This window comes from Rana temporaria, chromosome 3 (genome assembly GCF_905171775.1).
Source record: "Rana temporaria chromosome 3, aRanTem1.1, whole genome shotgun sequence".
Classification (NCBI taxonomy): domain Eukaryota; kingdom Metazoa; phylum Chordata; class Amphibia; order Anura; family Ranidae; genus Rana; species Rana temporaria.
In genome coordinates, this window is record NC_053491.1 from 461,035,420 (window position 1) to 461,056,662 (window position 21,243).

At 43.4% G+C, this 21,243-nt stretch overlaps 3 non-coding genes across 3 annotated transcripts; 1 reads left to right on the forward strand and 2 right to left on the reverse strand.

The window, feature by feature from the left end:
- Positions 1 to 17,687: 17,687 nt before the first annotated feature.
- Positions 17,688 to 17,759, reverse strand: TRNAW-CCA. Its single transcript has one exon. It is a non-coding gene; the product is annotated as a tRNA-Trp (tRNA).
- Positions 17,760 to 18,043: 284 nt separating this feature from the next.
- Positions 18,044 to 18,125, forward strand: TRNAS-GCU. Its single transcript has one exon. It is a non-coding gene; the product is annotated as a tRNA-Ser (tRNA).
- Positions 18,126 to 19,783: 1,658 nt separating this feature from the next.
- LOC120934178 lies at positions 19,784 to 19,918 on the reverse strand. The gene has a single exon (XR_005748325.1). It is a non-coding gene; the product is annotated as a U8 small nucleolar RNA (small nucleolar RNA).
- Between the last annotated feature and the right edge of the window lie 1,325 nt (positions 19,919 to 21,243).

Here is a 21,243-nt window from a genome sequence, read left to right on the forward strand (position 1 = left end):
AGGTGTCCCCATCATAGCACCCCTTTACATCAGGTGTCCCCATCAGAGTGCCCCTTTACATCAGGTGTCCCCATCAGAGCACCCCTTTATACATTTTTTTAATTTAAAGTTTATTTTATTGAGTTATAAAAAGTTATTTCCACCATACAAAATGTGTTTACATACAAAACAATACTTTACATAACATCCATATTAACTAGTCCCACCCCACCCCTCCCCGCCCAAAGATTCTTGATATTGTTTTCTTGTTTTATTGGTCCCATGGAACAGCACATTCCAAGCATTTTGTGGGATCCTTTCCCCTGTTATCTCCTCTATGTAGTCTAATATACTGTGCCAATACTCTTTTATTTTCAGGCACTCCCACCAAATATGAGTTGTTGTTCCCCTCTGTTTACATTGTCTCCAACACTGTGATGAACTATTTGGCTGAAATTGGTTCATTTTCTCCGGGGTCAGGTGCAGCGGCGGTCCGTCCATAGAGGACGCTGGAGCGCTGCCCCCTCTGGCTCCGCACCGCCACTGAAAATAACATACATTCATGCATTGCATGAATGTATGTTATTGTTGCCAGCTGCCGCTGGTCTATTCAGGTGGCCGGACATTGAGCGCCGACCACCTGAATAACGGCAGCTGGTTGGCTGTGCGGAAGTGCCTATCAGAGCCAGCGGCTCTGATAGGCTTTCCGAGTACAGCCCTCGTTTCGCGGATTTCTTATCCAGGGAACGTACTGGGTGCGTTCCTTGGATAAGACTGACGGCCATCTCAGTCAATCAGGTTCGCCGATTCTGGTTATTGGTAACCTAATTGGCTTAAGCGTCACCAAGGCGGGAGAAGACATCGAGGGACGTGGAAGGATTAAGGTAAGTGCATTTTACACGGCACAGTGGCAACAATGGGCACAGAGGCGACAAAGGGCACAGTGGCATCAATGGGCACAGTGGCGACAAAGGGCACAGTAGTGACAATGGGCACAATGGCAACAATTAAAGGGCACAGTGACATGCACAGTGGCAACAATGGGCACAGTGGCAACAATTAAAGGGCACAGTGGTGACAATTGGCACAGTGGTGACATTTGAGGGGCATAGTGGTGACAATTGGCACAGTGGCGACAATTGAGGGGCACTGTGGCTGCGTTTGATGACATGGCACAGTGGTGACAATTGATGGCACAGTGGCTGTGTTTGATGGCATGGCACAGTGGTGACAATTGATGGCATTTGCCTTCCCATCCGTGTCCCATTTCCTGGAATAAAGAAACTCGTTCCTGTCAATGGGATAAGGGGAGAATTATATCTCCACTTCTCCTGTCGATATAATTTATCCCAGACTTTAAATACAGTTCTAGTTAAAACATGCATATTTGTGCCTAATGTTCTATTTTTTGGTGACATTTTTTTTCCTTAGCGGTGTCGTACAAAATGTGTTTTCGATTTTTACCCATCTCTTTTTTGTGTTTGTGTTAGCCCATTCTAGAAACCTTGCCATTATTTTCGCCGTATGATATCTTTTAATATCGGGGACCGCCTGCCCTCCTTTCTTTTTTTTCCTAGATAAGAGCATGTTACTTATTCTGGCTTTTTTATTCTGCCAAAAATATTTCAAAATACGGTAATGTTTTTTTTTTACTTTATAAAAAGATTGGGGTATCTCTATTGGGAGCATATGAAATTTATATACCATTTTCGGTAGGATCACCATTTTTAATAGATTTATCCTTCCCATCCAGGAAATCTGTCTCCTCGATAGATTTTTTTATGTCTTCTTTAACTTCATTCAGTAATGGGATAAAATTGGCGCAATTTTTCCCAACGTGGGGGTCAGTGTTATTCCCAAATAAGTTAATGCCTCTGTCTCCCAGGAGAACGGGAATTCCTGTTTTATTGCTATTGCCTCATTCTTCTCTATTACTAAATTTAATATTACAGTTTTAGTAGGGTTTATCTTAAAGTTTGTGAGCTCGCCATAATCTTTAATTTCTTTTATCATATTTGGTAATGACAACTATGTCGCCCGCGTATGCAGCTACCTTGTGTACCTCATCTCCCACTCTGACCCCCTCTATATCCACATTTTTCTTTATTTTTTCCAACAACGGCTCCAATGCGATTACGTACAGGAGGGGCAAGAGCGGGCAGCCCTGTCGTGTGTCGTTGAACATCTCGAATGCAGACGACATACCTCCATTCACTTTAACCCTAGCCGTAAGGTACTTATAAAGATTTTCAACCCAACTCATAAATCTTGTACCCATCCCCATGCTTCGCAGTGTATCCATCAGAAACCTCCAGTCTATCCTGTCAAATGCTTTTTCAGCATCAATTGACATGAGCAAGACTGGGGGCTTCTTCTTTTGGCCTCTGCGCATTCATAACATAGTTCTGATACTATTGTCTCGTCCTTCCCTACCAGGGACAAAACCTACTTGGTCTTCATTTATTAAGTCTGGCATCAGGTTTTTTAACCTTGCTGCCAGCACTTTTGCATATAGCTTTACATCTGCGTTTAATAACGCAATGGGGCGGTAGCTGGAACAGATAGATTTGTCTTTACCTATTTTGGGTATTATTGTAATATCTGCTAGGAGAGATTATTTTCTGATTTCCTCTTTTTCTTGTTGTTAAAGTAACTACATAATACTGGTACTATTTGCTCTTTAATTTTTTTATAATATTTTATAGTGAAACCATCCGGTCCTGGACATTTCCCTCCTGGTATTTTTTTAAGGTCCTCATTAATTTCTTATTGTGTTATTGGACTTTCTAAAAATTCAGCATTTTCTATTGTTAGCTTTGGTAGATTTACTTCTGTTAAATATTGTTGTATTTTGAGTTTCCTATAGATCCCCTCCTGCAGTGTTTCTTTATTTCTAATTGCATATAGAGAGCTATAATATTTCTTGAAGATATTTGCAATGTCCGCTGTTTTATACTTAATTTCTCCTTTTTAATTTTTTATCTTTTCAATATAATTTTAAGGTTTTCTTTTTTGACATTTTTGCTAAATATCTTCCTGGCTTATTGCCCCATCCAGTGGCGGCTGGTGATCAAAAATTTTGGGGGGGCGCAAACAAAAAAAAAAGAAAAACAATTGCAGCCTCACTGTGCCCATCAAATGCAGCCACTGTGCCATCAATTGTCACCACTGTGCCATGCCATTAAACGGAGCCACTGTGCCATGCCATCAAACGCAACCACTGTGCCATGCCATCAAACGCAGTCACTGTGCCATGCCATCAAACGCAGCCACTGTGCCATCAATTGCCACCACTGTGCCATGTCATCAAACGCAGTCACTGTGTCATCAATTGTCACCACTGTGCCATGCCATCAAACGTAATCACTGTGCCATGCCATCAAACACAGCCACTGTGCCATCAATTGTCACCACTATGCCATGCCATCAATTGTCACCACTGTGCCCATCAATTGTCGCCACTGTGCCATCAATTGTTACCACTCTGCCTATCAATTGTTACCACTGTGCCATCAATTGTTACCACTGTGCCCATCAATTGTAGCCACTGTGCCGCGCAATTGTCGCCACTGTGCCCCTCAATTGTCACCACTGTGCCCAGTAAAATGCTTCCACTGTGACCTGTATGTGCCATCAATTGTTACCACTGTGCCCAGCAATTGTAGCCACTGTGCCCCGCAATTGTCGCCACTGTGCCCCGCAATTGTCGCCACTGTGCCCAGTAAAATGCTGCCACTGTGACCTGTAAAATGCACCCCCCCCCCGCCTGGCACTTACCTTTCAGTGATCAGCCGTGCTTCTACCGTCCCTCGATGTTTTCTCCCGCCCTCGATGACGCTGGCTCCGATAGGCACTTCCACACAGCCAACCAGCTGCCGTTATTCAGATGCGAGATTGTCTCTATTGTGGTTTCAACTACAGACTCTAAGGCCCCATACACACGATAGAATCCATCCGCTGAAAAATCCCAGCGAATGGGTTTCAGCGGATAGATCCTATGGTGTGTACACTCCTGCGGATCTGTTTCCGCGGATATTTATCCCCTGGGATGGATTTCCAGCAGATAAATATTTTATGACATGCTATCAAATCTATCCGCTGGAATCCATCCCAACGGATGGATCCGCTGGTCTGTACAGACTCACCGGATCCATCCGTCCGAAGGGATCCCCCGCATGCGTCGTAATGATTCGACGCATGCGTGGAATTCCTTATATGACAGCGTCGCGCACGTCGCCGCGTCATAATCGCGGCGACGGCGCGACACGTCATCGCCAGAGGATTTCGGCGCGGATTTCGATTCGATGGTGAGTACACTCCATCGCATGGAAATCCGCGCAAATCCTCGAGAGGATTTATCCGCGGATACGGTCCGCTGGACCGTATCCGCGGATAAATCCTCTCGTGTGTATGGGGCCTAAGATTGCATGGTCAACCAATATGTAATCCAATCTTGTGTACACGTCATGCACCGATGAGTGAAATGTATAATCTCTTTTACTTGGATTTGCTATTCGCCATATATCTAATAGCTGGTTAGTGTACATTTTTTTGGTTTCAATTGTTTAGTTTCTCTCATCGGTGCACCAGATGTACTGTTGAGACCATAATCCATTGAGAAGTTTAAATCTCCTGCGACAATCAAATGTCCTTGTTTAAACTCCTCTATGGCGTCTAGGATCCTTTAATATATCTTTTTTGGTATTTATTGGGGCAGTAAACATTTACCAATGTATACCTAACTCCCTGTAAGATCCCTTTCAAGAACAAAAACCGGCCTTCTGGATCTACTTTCCTCTCCTCCAGCTCATAATGTCCCAGTCACGACAAAAATCGCTGATCACCACCATTAGTAGTAAAAAAAAAATTATTAATAAAAATGCCATAAAACTATCCCCTATTTTGTAAACACTATAACCTTTGCGCAAACCAATAAATAAACGCTTATTGCGATTTATTACCAAAAACAAGTAGAAGAATACGTATCGGCCTAAACTGAGGAAAAAAATAATTATATATTTTTTGGGGATATTTATTATAGCAAAAAGTAAAAAATATAGAATTTTTTCAAAATTGTCACTCTATTTATGTTTATATTGCAAAAAATAAAATCCACAGAGGTGATCAAATACCACCAAAAGAAAGCTCTATTTGTGGGAAAAAAAGGACGCCCATTTTTTTTGGGAGCCACGTCGCACGATCGCGCAATTGTCAACTAAAGCGACGCAGTGCCGAATCGCAAAAAGGGGCCAGGTCCTTTACCTGCATAATGGTCCAGGTCTTAAGTGGTTAATTCTTGACAAAGTTTTAATAGAAATTGGCCAGTAGCAGGGAATTTTCTATCAGTGAGATCAGGCATAGCATGAATCTTGGCCAATGACTGGCCAATTTGCTGGTCAAAGCAGCCCTATTAAAGAGGAAGTAAACGGGGGAAAAAAACCTGCAAAACAAAGGCATAATCAGCTAGTATACTAGCATACTAGCTGATTATGTATTACTTACCTCAGATCGAAGCCCCCACAGCGGTCCACGTCTCCCCCTCCGGCCGCCGACATGTTGTCCCGGAGTGACTTCCGGTGTATCACCGCTCCTGCGCTGTGATTGGCCGGAGCGGTGATGATGTCACTTCACACATGCGTACAAAAAACAGCATATGCTGGGGAAGAAACGGCACAGAGCTTAGTTTCTTCCCGTTGCATACGCCGTTTGCATTTCTGGCGGACTACAAGTGAAATATCTCCTAAACGGCGCACATTTAGGAGATATTTCCACTACCTATAGGTAAGCCTTATTCTAGGCTTACCTATAGGTAGAAGTCCAAAAAGTGGGTTTACAACCACTTTAATGCTTGATAATAAAACATTTATTGCTGCTAAATCTATCTGAAAAAATGTATTAATGTAAAAACTAACATAAAGAAAAAAGGAGTGATGCTGGTGTATGTAAGCCAGTGGTTCTCAACCTGGGGGTTGGGACCCCCTCGGGGATCGAATGATGATTTGCCAGGGGTCACTGAATCCTGGGGTATTCCTGAAGCCCGCACCACTCTCCCAGCCTTTTTGCGGCCGCCCAGCTGGGCTGTTCCTTGAGCCCAAGGCTGCCCACTCTGTCTCTTTACAGCTGCCCATTCAGGTCATGGCATGGCTGGGGGGCAGAGACTAGAGGTCAGCTGACTTGTGAGGACTGTGAAGTGGGAGGGGCTGGAGGAGACCCTATCTCCTGATTTCAGCATAGGTGTCACTGCTACGAGACACCACAGAGCTGGAGACACAGTGAAGCAAGAGACACAGTGAGCAACACTACCTGTAATTAGAATTGCCATTAAAAGTCCCCACTACAGTTCTCAGATCAGCAGATGACCTTGATCAAGAGCACCTAATACCTTGTACACACGGTCGGAATTTCCAATGAAAAAAGTCAGACGGAATTTTCTCATCGGATATTCTGACCGTGTGTGGGCCCTTTCAGACTTTTTTCCGTCGGAGTTTAGAAATAGAACATGTTTTATTTATTTTTTCCGATTGAAATTCCAATCGTCTGTGTGGAACTCCAACAGAGAAAAAAACATGCATGCTCAGAATCAAGTCGACGCATGCTCGGAAGCATTGAACTTCATTTTTCTCGGCTCGTCGTAGTGTTTTACCTCCCCGCGTTTTGGACGGTCAGAATTTGGTCTGACAGTGTGTATGCAAGACAGCTTAAACGGAATTATGTCGGAAAATTCCATCGGATTTTACCCCATCGGAAATTCCGATCGTGTGTACAGGACATAAGTTGGCCGATCAGAACTCCCCCCCGGCACTGCCACTCATCTCACCTCCCACCAGAACTGCCACTCATCCCAACTCCCCGCTAGCACTGCCACTCATGCCATTCCCCCCAGGAAAGGAGTAAGAGAAGGTGGAAAAAATGAAGAATACATGGAAGGGAGTGAAAAAAAGGGGGAGGAACAAAGAAAAAGGGAGAGAAAGAATAAGAGAAAGAACAAGATAGAGGGCTAGAGAGATAGGGATGGGGGGTGACAAGAAATTAGGATAGAGAGTGATAAAAGGGAAAGAAAAGAGAACAAAGAGAGAGAGTGGTACATTCTAAAATGTACCATGAGGGATTTTAATACTGTATGAGTGGAAGGGATTTATGGAGCGCTAAAAGTATGTGGGTTAGGGGCGCAAATTACTTGTCTTGCCTTGGGTGCTGACAAGCCACGCTATGAAAATGTTACTGTTAGGGGTCCCCACATTTTGGGAAATTTTATCAAGGGGTCACGGCACTAGAAGGGTTGAGAACCACTGATGTAAGCCAAGACAACTGTAAAAGAAAAAAAAAATTCCACTGCCAAATATGCACCACTGTTGCGGAGACTGACGATTAACAAGGTACTGTTCCATAATACCCCATACAGCTTTAACCACTTAATCACCGCCCTATAGACGAAAGATGTCTACAAGGCGGTTCCTTAACTCTGGGAGGACGTCCATGGACGTCCTCCCAGAATCGCCTGGGGGCGCGCACACGGGAATGTCCGTGACCGCCGGGTCCGCTGATAGCGGCGGTTTACCACGTAATCGCTCCGTCCAATGACGGAGCGATCACTTGTAAACAAACCGGCGTCATGTGACGACACTGGTTCCTCCCTCCCCTCTCTGTACCAAACGGTACAGTGTGAGAGGAGAGGGGAGAGAGCAGATGCAGCACGAGTGCTGTGAGCTGGATCTGTGACAAATGCAGTCACAGATCCAGCCATCCATCCCTGCTCAGCCATCCCTGCCCCATACTAACAATACTCTGCTCCATACCCATACTGTGCAATACTCTGCAATACCCCACACTACTCTGCAATACCCCACAATACTCTGCAATACCCCACAATACCCTGCAATACCCCACAATACCCTGCAATGCCCCGCAATACCCCGCAATACTCTGCAATACCCCACAATACTCTGCAATACCCCACAATACTCTGCAATACCCCACAATACCCACAATACCCTGCAATGCCCTGCAATACCCCGCAATACTCTGCAATACCCCGCAATACTCTGTAATACCCCGCAATACTCTGCAATACCCCGCAATACTCTGCAATACCCCGCAATACTCTGCTTCCCAGCCTAGAAGTGAGATATGGGGTCTTATTGACCCCATATCTCACAGTAAAGAGGACCTGTCATGCCATATTCCTAATACAAGGGATGTTTACATTCCCTGTAATAGGAATAAAAGTGATCAAAATGTTTTATTTTTTGCGGAAAAACGTGTCAAACTAAAATAAAGTAAAGTAAAGTGAACAATAAAATATATATATTTTTTAAAGCGCCCCTGTCCTTGTGTGCTCGCATGCAGAAGAGAACGCACATGTAAGTCCCGCCCACATATGAAAACGGTGTTCAAGCCACACATGTGAGGTATCGCTGCAAACGTTAGAGCGATAGCAATCATTTTGGCCCTAGACCTCCTCTGTAACTAAAAACATATAACCAGTAAAAATATTTAAAACGTCGCCTATGGGGATTTTTAAGTAGCAAAGTTTGGCGCCATTCCACGAGCGTGTGCAATTTTGAAGGGTGACATGTTGGGTATCTATTTACTCTGCGTAACTTCATCTTTCACATTATGCAAAAGAATGAAGAAAAAATAAAAAATTTGCTAAATTTTATAACAGAAACAAAGAAAAATTCATTTTTTTTACAGAATTTTCAGTCTTTTTTCTCTTATAGCGCAAAAAATAAAAAACCCAATGGTGATTAAATACCACCAAAAGAAAGCTCTATTTGTGTGAAAAAAAGGACGAAAATTTCATTTGGGTACAATGTTGTATGACTGAGTAATTGTCATTGGTCTGGTTATTAAGTGGGTTTACGTGCCTGGTGGTCAAGTGGTTAAGGCAACTCCCAAGGCTGAAATTTTAAAGGACGTGTGTATATTTATTGTTGCTGTTGCAGCTGATTTGTAAAGACCCTCTCTACCCTAGGGTATTTTTTTGTATTGGTCCATACCTGCTATGCTATAGTAGTGCCCAGCCCCCCCTGTGAGTACCGTATTTGCTGGCGTACAAGGCGGCTGTGCATATAAGACGACCCTTTAATGTTCAGTTTAAAACTGTGGTTTTGTGCTCTACTCACCGTATAAGATGACCCGCTTGTGCAGTAATACCGTATGTGCTTAATAACCAGTTTTGTAAGTAACAGCGTTTAAATAAACGCCGTTACCTAACGATGCCCCTTTTGAGGGTAACGAGTAATCTATCAGATTACTCTTCCCCTCACGGCAACGCCGTTCCCATTACTTGGGCGGCGTTACCGTAATTACACCTACCTGTGACTCAGCCGTTGCCGTCAGCCATCCATTATTAAAAAAAAGGCGCCTCCCCCTCTGAATGTTCCGTCCGTGATAGGCGGAACACTCATTTTCGCAGCAGAGCCTCTGTTTAGTGTTCAGCCTATCACGGATGCCTTCTCATCCTCAGCCTCGGCCTCAGACGAGAGGACATTCGTGATAGACTAAACAATAAACAGAGGCTCTGCTGGGAAATGACTGTTCCGCCTATCACGGAACAGCCTGAGAAGGAGGCGCGGCTTTTGAATAATGGATGGCTCCCTCTCCTCCCTCCCTCACAGTCCAGGGCTGCCAGGAGGAGGCCGCCCGCCGACTCCGAGTCACCGACAGCACAGCAGGGAGCGGCCATCCTAGCCATGGCACCAAGCCAAGGACGTAGGACGGACAGTAAGCAATCCACCATCGAGCGGGCGATTGAATGTGAAGTGACTGTACTAGGCTGCAGTTGCCCTGCTTTATCACCAGCAAACTTTTTTTTTATTATTACAAAGCTAAAGACATTAATTACCAGTACAGTAAATGCATGCATTAGATCGTAGATGACTGAAGCTTTGTAATGAAAGAAAAAAAACGAAGTTTGCTTTTATACTGGCTGGTGATAAAGCAGGGCAATTGCAGCCTAGTACAGTTTACAACGAGACATACATTACTTATTTGACATAAGATTTTGAAGGCAAACTCAGTGCCTTTTGTATTGGCATGAGTGGGGGGGATGCAACAACCATTCTATGCATTGCAGAGAAATCCGTGCCATGGCTCCACTGCCTGCACATTTTTTTTTCTTGATTACTGTAGCTGTGAAGTGTCCCCTCGGCCGGGGCTGTCGGCACAGTGAGGGGTCGTCTTATACAGTGAGTATATCCAAAAACCAAAATTTTAGCTGGAAAATTAGGGGGTCGTCTTATATGCCCAGCCGTCTTATACGCCGGCAAAAAAAAACGTCACAGTTACTTTGCTGAGTAACTAATTACTTTTTCGATGTAGTAACTGAGTCACTAACGAAATTACTTTTTCGGAGAAGTAATTTGTAACTGTAACTAATTACTTTTTTAAAGTAATATGAGCAACACTGGGCTGGATTCAAGAAGCAATTGCGCCTGTGTAACCATAAGTTACACAGCGCAATTGCTTACTTCCCCCGGCGTAATGAATGCTCCTGATTCAGGAACCTCGTTACGCCGACTGCTCTTATGCCCGCATATCTTAGGCTGCATTCTTGCGATGGCCGCTAGGTGGCGTTCCCGTTGTGCTCAGCGTATAGTATGCAAATTGCATACTAACGCCGATTCACAACGTTGCGCGAGCCCTGCCTACGCAATTTACGTTGTTTCCGTACGGCGGTTTTCACGTAAGGCTGCCCCTGCTATTAGCAGGGGCAGCCAATGTTACGTATACCCGTCATTCCGGCGTCGCAAAATTTGAAATTTACGTAGTTTGAGTAAGTGAATCGTGAATGGCGCTGAACGCCATTCACGTTCAATTTGAAGCAAATGACGTCCTTGCGACGTCATTTGCCGCAATGCACGTCGGGAAAGTTTCCCGACGGAGCATGCGCTCTACGCTCGGCGCGGGAACGCGCCTAATTTAAATGATTCCCGCCCCCTACGGGATCATTTAAATTGCGCGCGCCTACGCCGGGCATTTTGCTGGCGCGCCCACACAATTTACAGAGCTACTGCTCCGTGAATCAAGGGCAGCGCAGTAAATTTGCGGGGGCGCAGGGCAAAAACGTTGGCCTGCGCCTCTGTAAAAAATGCGCAAATCTACTTGAATCCGGGCCACTGTTAATAACCAAAGAGGCCGCAGCCCGCCGGGTGCTCTGTAAAGCTGTATGCATTTAGTATATGCGCCGCTCAGCCAATCCTAATGCACTCTTGATGACTACAGAGCCTGCTAAGCCTGCTCTGATTGGAGTAACAACCTCTGCCAATCCGAGCAGGCTACCTGCTCTGATTGGAGCAACAACCTCTGCCAATCCAAGCAGGCTACACTGTCACCACCACTCATGGCTATATAACATCCCCAAGGGGAAATTTATACGCTTGCGGCGAAATTGCACCCTTGAGTCTGATTATCATACACAAGCCAATGTATTAGCAGACCGATTCCTCCAAAGGGGATATACTAAGGATCATATTGCAGGTGATATCCAAACAGTTGGGAATATGGATCGAGCCATTTTAGTCGCAGATTCTAACAAAAATAAAAAGGGAGGTGTTAATCATTTTGAATATAGGATAATCTTAGATTATAATATTCAGCACAAAATTTTTTAAAGAATTATTATGAGACATTGGTGAAATTTTAAAGAAAGATAGCATTTTCGGCGCAGCACTGCCCCCACGCCCGAAATTCATCTATAAAAGATCCCCCACTCTGAGCGACATACTTGCCCCCAGTGTGATTGATCCCCCTGTCACAAGAGAAAATAGACTTTTTAATTTTTTGTCAGGTTTCTATGCATGCGGAAAATGTCCAGCATGCAGGCAATGCAAACACAATCTGAAGAAAAAGAAAGTATCAGGAATTAAAAATCGTATTACTTGTGACACCATTGGGGTGGTGTACATGCTAGAATGCGATTGCGGACTCCAGTACATGGGGAGAACCTCCAGACCCATGGGGGTCTGCATAGCAGAACATGTAAATAACATAAAGAGAGGCCTTAAAACCCAAATTGTGTCTAAACACTTTAGGCCCCGTACACACGAGAGGATCCATCCGCTGGAATTGATCCGCGGACCGGCTCCAGCGGATAGATCCCCTGGTGTGTACAATCCAGCGGATCTGTTTCCGTGGATTTTTATCCCCTGGGATGGATTTCAAGCGGATAAAAATTTGAAGACATGCTTTAAAATCTATCCGCTTGAATCCATCCCAACGGATTGATCCGCTGGTCTGTACAGACTCACCGGATCAATCCGTCCGAATGGATCCCCCGCATGCGTCGTAATGATTCGACGCATGCATGGAATTCCTTATATGACAGCGTCGCGCACGTCGCTGCGGCGACGGCGCGACACGTCATCGCGATGGGATTTCGGCGAGGATTTCGATCCGATGGTGAGTACACTCCATCGGATCCAAATCCGCGGAAATCCTCGAGAGGATTTATCCGCGGAAACGGTCCGGTGGACCATATCCGCGGATAAATCCTCTCGTGTGTATTAGGCCTTAGAATATTTCATGACAGAGATCCGAAATGCCTCAAGTTTTGGGGCTTAGAAAAGGTGACCAAACATTGGAGGGGAGGGAATTATATTAGACAATTAAGTCAACAGGAATCTCTGTGGATCCATTAGACCAAAGTTTCCGTGCCTAGGGGGACTTTTTTATTAATAAATTCATGTTTTAGCTTATATTTGTTAAGAGATGGCCGCGGGTATTTTTTAATATATGTCCGTTATTATATAATTTTTACTACTCATTTTATTGTATATAGGGACTGTATGTGTAATATATTTGTATTGCCATATTTACTTATGTTTTTTTACCTCCTTTCATGCGAGCTGGAGACCCCATAGAGAAAGGCAGCCGTTTTATTTTGTTTCTCTGACTTTTTCCGCTTTTGGTATTTATAGTCACCAGCTTGTTACTTAACAGGTCGGGTAACACTCAGGCTCCACCCCCCGCTGACGCAGTCCAACCAGGACGTAACGCCGCGTACGGCAAGGAGAGCTTATGCACGGACGTCACCCGCTGCCATCTCTCCGCTGGATTGATATATTCAGCTTCCACGCTTGTTCGATATTTTTGTTTTATCCCTGTGCTACCATCAGCATATACCTTTTTATATGTCCCCCTCCTTTTATTCAAATAAACATACAGAGGCCATTTAGATTGTTTCCTTTTTTTCTTTGGTCATGCATTCCAATGCGATTTCACCCAGCAACTTTTAGTGGAGATTACGGACACTGCAGGCCAGCCCTGGATTTGCTGCTCACCTGTTTGAAGACACTCCTGCTGCATGGATCATTTCGTATTACCGTATTTGCCGGTGTATAAGGCGACCGCCGTATAAGACGACCCCCTAATTTTACATTTTTTTAAGATTTATTGCCTGTACTCACTGTATAAGACGACCCCCCTCTTCCGAGGCTTCCAACGCTTCATATTTCTTCCTTATGGAGCCATATTCTTCTTCATTTTTGCTGGCGGCTGGAGCCAATCACGGCGAGTGATGTATTCTATTAATGAATACAAAGCCTGCTTGGATTGGCAGAGGCTGTAACATCATCAGCCCACGCCTCTCTGACTCTCAAAGCCAATCCGAGCAGGCTACTGTATGTATGGTAGATGGTTGTTACTCCAATCTGAGCAGGCTCTGTATTTATTTGAATACATCGCTCACTGGGATTGGCTAAGCGGAAAATACTGTATGTAGCCAAAGCTACATACAGTATTACCGCACATCCAGCAGGCATCCAAGCAGCTGACCCGGCATATAAGACAACCCCTGCTTTTTGGACAGTTTTTTTAAGTGTAAAAGGTAGTCCTATACGCCAGCAAATACAGTATTCCTTGTTGGATACATGCTCACATGACCTTCTCCCACAGAGAGGTCCATCTTTTCTGGTAAGCCCATTGTGTGTGTGGTGGAGGATTCTGTTGTCATGCACACCAGCAGAGGATTCAAACTCACCTTTTTCACGAGGGACTTTATGCTTACCTTGGTCTTACTATTGGGACTTTTTATATATATATATGTTGTGATTTGCATATCACTGTTTCATTTATTACTTTATTTGCGCTGCACATACCCATTATTTTTGTATTGTTACTATAGGCTTGTGATTACCTATTTGTGTTTAGCTAGCATTTCATTTCATTCATTCATATTGGTTGTTTGCGCTGATAGTTTTCCCTGATTTTTACATAATGACAAGGCTGTCTAATAAAACCCGCAAAGTAAAAGAATATAACAATCATCCTTGCTCTGCTGTATTGTGCCAAGAGACTATTTTATTATGTTCAGCTGACACACACTTAAAGGAGTTGTAAAGGAAAAACATTTTTTGCCGAAAAATTAATGTCTGCAAGGTAGATAGACAGAATAGTGTAATGATTCTGTTAAAAAATAAGTATATACCTATTAAAGTCCTTCATCTATATCACTTCCGGCGTTCTAGTTTCTGTTCTCATATTCACTTCCTGGTTTGCGGTGCTCGTTCTTGTAAGAACTACATTTCCCAGTATGCATTGCGGCACGCCCAGTAATTCACACCTCTTTGAAGTCTCTAACATGTAGAGAGCGTCCTGCCACACAGATGTAGTTCCCAGGAGGGGGCGAGCACGTCACTGACCACCGCAGTAAAGCCTCCCTTCACGGTGGTGAGGAACAATCAGACAAACAGGAAGTGAACAGAACAGAGAAGAAATAGAGCAACTTCTGAGCAAAAAGGAACAATGAGGAAGTGAAAAGAGGAATGTCTGCAGGTAAAGGATTCTTATTATGAAAAAAAATGTTTTTCCTTTACAACCCCTTTAAAGCCAACTATGCTAAATAAATTATTATCTCCACATGACAAGGTTTCATAATTCAACACCCAACATATCAAATTACGATTTGTTAGACACTAAACATAATATATACCTAGTGTAGTTACTTATCTTTCTGCTTGCCAGGAAGATGGTCAGGAGTGCTCTCTGCTTACCAGTGAGCAGGATCTATTGGTTAGGTCTGCTCATTGTATTCAGGTGCAGCTCAGCTTGTTCTGACTGTCCCACACTGGTCTAATAGGGAGACATATTGCACAGTCGGAGGAGAGCTGACAAGTGAGTGCACAGACTTTGTTACAGCCCTGGCAATTACATAGTAAGGCCCCATGCACACGAGACGCAGATGCAAACTCATCTAAACACGTTTTCAAACGCAAAAACCGGCGTTTAAAACGCCAGTTTTTGCCGTGAATTTCGTTCACCTGGCCATGTCACCTGGCCACATCACCTGTTCACATCACCTGGCACAAGTTGTGGATTGTACACTTGCCACGTCACCTGGCCATGTCACCTGGCCACGTCAACTGCCACATCACCTGTTCACATCACCTGCCACAAGTTGTGGATTGTCCACTGGCCACATCACGGCAGTTGAAAAAGCTGTCAAAATGCCTCTGAACACGTGTTTACCAGCGTCTCATGTGCACAGGGCCTTACATAGTTGGTAAGGTTGAAAAAAGTCCATCAAGTCCAACCTGTGTGTGTGTGCATTTTTATATCGATATTACATTTTACTGTATATCCCTGTATGTTTTGGTAGGTTAGGTGCCTATCTAATCATTTTTAAAACTATCTATGCTCCCTGCTGAAATCACTGCGGTAAAATTCCACATTCTTACCACTCTTACCATAAAAACGCTAGAGACAGTCCTAAAGATAATGTAGTGCATCATGTCTGCTGCTAGTGAGAGCAAGAAGACTTCCTCCATACATATTCAGATTATTTTTTCGTTATTCAGAGATTGGGATATATCTAAATACCTGAATTACAATATAAAGGAATTTTACAAAATTCTCTAAATAACTAAATGGAATTCATCCACATTTTGAAAATTCGGACTGAAATTCAAATCAAATTTTACATTGAATTCCAGTCTAATTCTAACTGTACACATATTGCTGAAATCAAAGACTGTGTGTGTTATTAGCCACTTACCCCCCGGACCATATTGCTGCCCAAAGACCAGAGTACTTTTTGCGATTCGGGACTGCGTCGCTTTAACAGACAATTGCGCGGTCGTGCGACGTGGCTCCCAAACAAAATTGGCGTCCTTTTTTTCCCACAAATAGAGCTTTCTTTTGGTGGTATTTGATCACCTCTGCGTTTTTTATTTTTTGCGCTATAAACAAAAATAGAACGACAATTTTGAAAAAAATGAATATTTTTTACTTTTTGCTGTAATAAATATCCCCCAAAAATATATAAAAAAACATTTTTTTTCCTCAGTTTAGGCCGATACGTATTCTTCTACATATTTTTCGTAAAAAAAAATCGCAATAAGCGTTTATTGATTGGTTTGCGCAAAAGTTATAGCGTTTACAAAATAGGGGGTATTTTTATGGCATTTTTATTAATATTTTTTTTTACTAGTAATGGCGGCGATCAGCGATTTTTTTTTCGGTATTGCGACATTATGGCGGACACTTCGGACATTTTTGACACATTTTTGGCACCATTGGCATTTTTATAGCGATCAGTGCTATAAAAATGCATTAGATTACTATAAAAATGCCACTGGCAGTGAAGGGGTTAACACTAGGGGGCGGGGAAGGGGTTAAGTATGCCTGGGTGTGTTCTTACTGTGGGGGGGGGGGGTGGCCTCACTAGGGGAAACACTGATCTTCTGTTCATACAGTGTATGAACAGAAAATCAGCATTTCCCCTGCTGACAGGAACGAGAGCTGTGTGTTTACACACACAGCTCCCGTTCCCCGCTCTGTACCGAGCGATCGCGTGTGCCCGGCGGCGATCGCGCCCGCCGGGCACACGCACGGGAGTCGGGGGCGAGCGGGGGGGCGCGCGCGCGCGCCTCCGGCGGCGCACGTGCGCCCCTAGTGGCGGCTAAAAGGCAGGACGTCCATTTACGTGGTCTCGCCTAGGAGAGCCACCTTGTGGACGTATAATGACGGTGCGGCGACGGCAAGTGGTTAGAGTACCATTTTGAAATAATGCTGTTTTATTTAAGCCAAAAGGTGATTTAAAGAGTCATTGTAATCATTTGACGAAGATTTTTCTTTTTGTTTGTTCACATTAGAATAAAAAAAAAAAGTTTTCGATCCAACTGATTAAAAATGTATCGATTAAATAAAATAAAAAAATCTGAATAGGAATTCCGAATACGAATTGAACAAATCAACCAAATTTAACGAAACTAAATAACTAGATTAACGAATATTTCACATTTTCCTCACTAGTCAGGGATTTTTGATTGCAGCAGTTTTTTATTTTTATTTTTTTGTGCTTAGTGCACATTTTTACATATTTTTTTAGCTGTTAAAATATCCCATTGTCCTGCAGGTTATTTTTTTCCAGGGGTTTACTACCACTTTAATTTGTATAGTAAAACCTATAAAATAAACCTAAACGATTTGTCACATTGGGCCTTTGAGAGACAACGCAAGACATGGAGAATCCCATTACTGTCTACTGAGTCTGTTCACACCTATGGAAAGGGCTTCTATGCGACTTGGTAACCGGTGCAGGTGCTTCTTTTTGAGGTGAAATTTTTGGCCCCATAGACATGAATAATGAAAAAGCAGTTGCATATGTGTAATCTAGCCCTACAGGTTGTGTTTTTTTCATGCCATGTATGTTGTTTTATGTTGTAGTCTGCTTTTCAAACAAATTTAGCTGCTTATCAAAAAGCAGTTGACCCTGACGTGATTTGAACACGCAACCTTCTGATCTGGAGTCAGACGCGCTACCGTTGCGCCACAGAGTCCTGTACTAAACACTAATTGCCTTATTGGTAGACAATTATCACTCTGTCTGTCCTCTCCCCTCAAGAAGACACTTGCTATGTGGACCAGTGGTATTTAGAAATGCTTCCAATAGATTGAACATGCACACTGGTAAATACTCATAGATAATTCATGAAAAACCCAGCAAATCCTGGCTGGTTAATACACAGTCCTACAAACCTCAAGTTTAGAATATTTTTTCTAAATGTAAATGTAAGTTTTACTTTATTTTTTTTTTACAAAATTTGAATTTTGCTCAAATCTTGACGAGGTGGCCGAGTGGTTAAGGCGATGGACTGCTAATCCATTGTGCTCTGCACGCGTGGGTTTCAATCTCATCCTCGTCGGTTTGAATTCTCTTGTTCCTGTGCCCACTGTATTTTATTGAGGTAAACTAAATATGTTTTCAGTTACATTAATATCACATAACACCTTCCCAGCAAACATACACATATATGTGTACTCAAGGAAGTGGGTCATTACCCATGGGGCCACATATATGTGTTTGTGATGAGAGCGCACTCCCAGCACAAATAACAAGCTCTTAGTGGTAGCCCCGGGTCTCATACAATTGATTGCTGTGATAGCTTCTGATTAGCTATCACAGCGATCAGACACTGTAGACCCACCCCACTGCTGATTTCCCTTTTAAACAATGGCAACTGGGGCTTAATTTTTTCAGGGGGTGGAAAAACACACCTGGCCCCCTTACCCCCCAGTTGCTTAATCGATTGCCTGCACGATCGCCACATTGCTCGTCCATCACCCACCAGCCCGGCACTTACCCCATCCAGTTCACTGCTTCAGCGGCTTCCCCCCTGTATCTCCTCCCGAGTTTCGGCAGTCACTTTTCCTCCTGGCCAATCAGGTCTTAGGACTCCTGGCCAATCGGGTCTCAGGACCCACTTCCTGATTGGCCAGGAAGAGAAGCAGGAAGACATTAGCAAATATTAATTTCCTAATGTCACACAAGTGGGTGGGCTCAGGGCCCAGTGCTCTGTGCCCCGAGCATACTATTTTAAAGCTAATTAGAGCTCTAATCATGTGATTCAAAAAACTCCTGAAAAAAAACATAATACAAACATAATAAATTGAGTTGCAGTTCATTTGTATTGAGTTTTTTTTCTAGATTTTTGGTTGATATTCTGTCTATTATTTAAAAAACACCTATGATAATAACCCTTCATTTTGGGCAAACTTATAGAATTTGGAGAGTATCAAATAATTATTTTCCCCACTGTATATTGTTTTTCTATTCTTAAACACACCAAAAATACATATGGGCCAGATTCACATAGAATTACGCCGGCGTATCAGCAGATACTCCGACGTAACTCCGAATCTAAGCCCGTCGTATGTCTAAATGTATTCTCAAACTGAGATACACTTAAACATGCCTAAGATACGATGGCCAGCGCCGGTCTATCTTAGGGTGCTGACCGCTAGGTGGCGCTTCCATTGCGGTCGGCGTAGAATATGCAAATGACTAGTTACGCCGATTCACGAACGTACGCTTGCCCGTTGTAGTGAATTTACGTTGTTTCCGTAAGAGATACGCGGCGTAAAGATAAACATGCCCCCTAGGTGGCGTATCCAATGTTAAGTATGGCCGTCGTTCTCGCGTCGCAATTTGAAAATTTTACGTCGTTTACGTAAGTCGTCCGTGAATGGCGCTGGACGCCATTTACGTTAACGTTGAAACCAATGACGTACTTGCGACGTAATTTCGCGCAATGCACGGCTGGAAATTTCGAGACGGAGCATGCGCAGTACGATCGGCGCGGGAACGCGCCTAATTTAAATGATCCACGCCCCCTACCTGGATCATTCGAATTAGGCGGGCTTGCGCCGGTGGACTTTACGCTACGCCGCCGAAAGTTTACAGGCAAGTGCTTTATGAATCAAGCACTTGCCCGTAAAACTTGCGGCGGTGTAGCGTAAAGGAGATACGTTACGCCGCCGCAGTTCTACGAGAACTGGCCCATAGTGATTATCAGTGATCAATCTCAGAACATGAAACACTCTGAGTTGTCAGTTTAGAGCAGTGGGGAGATTGGTGTAATCACACACTCATCCTCCTCCATTCATTATGCCTGCTTCCCCATAAGGAAAACCAGGTAAGGATTAACCACACTGATAATACCCTACAACAGGCCCAGCATAGACCCAAGAATGGGAGTTCTTTACATAAGTTATGGAGACTACTGTTGATCTTTAAAAAGAGAATCATAGCATAATGACAAGGCTGTCTAATAAAACTCACAAACAGTAAAATAATATACAACTCATCCTTGCTCTGCTGTGTTGTGCCAAGAGACTATTTTAATATGTTCTGCAGACACACACTTAAAGCCAACTATAAGTAAATACATTTTAAAGGGGTGGTTCCCCCTTAAAACAAATTTCTAACAATACATTTGGAAGACTGCTTACACTGCAGGTAGGCTGGCTTTTTTTTTTTTTCGTATATATACCTCGATATCGCCGTTTCATCCCTCGACTTCCGGGTATGAGTCTTGTGGCGGTGGGCGTTCCTAGTTGATTGACGTTCCTCCGACCGACGCATACCTGACGTCACGACTTTCCGAAAGAAGCCAAACGTCGCTGCGCAGGCGCCGTATAGAGCCGACTCTATACGGCGCCTGCGCAATGACGTTCGGCTTCTGTCGGAAAGTCGTGACGCGCAGTATGCGCCGGTCGGAGGAACGTCAATCAACTAGGTCCAGCAAGACTCATACCCGGAAGCCGAGGGATGAAACGGCGATATGCGATATGATCGAGGTATGTACGAAAAAAAAAAAATGACAGCCTACCCGCAGTGTAAGCAGTCTTCCGAATGTATTGTTAGAATTTTTTTTTAGGGGGAACCACCCCTTTAACTCCACATGACAAGGTTTCATAATTCAACACCCAACATATTATTTAACAAAATGTAATTATGATTTGTTAGACACTAAACATGATATATATTTGTGCATATTTCTTTTAAGAGATCCATGTGCCTTTTTACCTTGGAACTTAGGCAGGTTTGGTGTCTATCCAATGGAAAACAAACGGTAAGAAAAAGAAGGGAAAAAAAGATAATCTACATTTTATATACCTACCTATGAAAGACAGAACCGTCAGATATTAATAAATGATGTGAATGTTGGATAAGAGATGTCCCAAAATTAGTAGCAGAAAACTGCAAGGAGATATATGGATTCCCATTTCAGATTTTAGTATCATTTTGAGATAAACTAATCCAATTTAAAATAACACATAGGAGTTATTATACACCGTATAAACTGCATAAAATATTTCCATCAAATCCTCAAAATTGTTGGAGATGTGCGGATATTCCAGGAAACTTTATTCATATATTTTGGTCATGTCCGAAGATAGTGACATTTTGGAGAGAGGTCTTGAGAGTAATTGCTATAGTAACATCAGTCTCTCTGGACCAAAAGGCAGAGATCTGCCTAT